The sequence below is a fragment of the Biomphalaria glabrata genome, chromosome 15, assembly GCF_947242115.1.
Source record: "Biomphalaria glabrata chromosome 15, xgBioGlab47.1, whole genome shotgun sequence".
Lineage (NCBI taxonomy): Eukaryota > Metazoa > Mollusca > Gastropoda > Planorbidae > Biomphalaria > Biomphalaria glabrata.
In genome coordinates, this window is record NC_074725.1 from 10,381,361 (window position 1) to 10,382,361 (window position 1,001).

Below are 1,001 nucleotides of genomic sequence, written 5' to 3' on the forward strand. Positions count from 1 at the left end.
ACCCTTTGGCTGTTTACAGCACACAGTACTACACCCTCGCGACGCCGCTGACCCCAAACCATGGTCGGGCTGGATGTCAATATCGGCCCAGGCATTTCTGTAGGCCTACATTGCAGCCCTTAAGATGCATCTCGTATGATGAGCATCTAATTATAACCATTTGACCTCAAAATCATTATGTTAAGTTTGATAATGTATCGATAACTGTACGCATGCATACAGAGAACTCTATATTTCGCAAAGAAACATAGGCCATATGTTGCTTTTTAATTGCTTAATGTTTAGGCCCAAGAAGGATTGAACCTAGTGTCATAGTGACATCTATGTGGTACTTTAGGTGTCCCTACCGGCCCACAGGGCATTTGCCCGAATGCCCATATAGCCAGTCCGCCCCTGCCCCAAACTGTATCTGCACTTGCCGTTCCTTTTGGATACATCAGCTGTATGGAGGGATGGTGGAACTGCAGAGTGGGCGACATCGTTCCGACCATAGCCCAGGCATTCATCTCATTTCCATGAGAATTATCCACAGCCGTTTCGAAACTGAAGAAAGCCATGCTGTGTATTTAAACCAGAAGATATCATATACATTATATACGTTCTATTTAGTAGAAGATAATTACGACTTTTATTACGTCCTAAATGTATTAATTAGTTATTTCTTTTCGAGCATGTTAATTAGAGACTTAAACACTACAAAGTTATTGGTTTTCCTGCATTGGAAAGATTAAAGCCGATTGCTGGATAAAATAAACGACACAGTAAGCGCCGGAAATTTTCAATACCTTTAAGACAACAACAAACAACAACCTATGATATACACTAGTTCTCGATCTAGTTCAGATGCATAATAACAGAAAGGAATAAGGCGAACAGGCGGACAGATCACTTGAATTAAAAGTGCACCAAACATCAAGAAAACCAAGGTAAAGGTGAAAGAGGATGATCTAAGGGAGACTACTTCAATTTAAGATGTGCAAATTTAAAACCGGAAAAGTTTA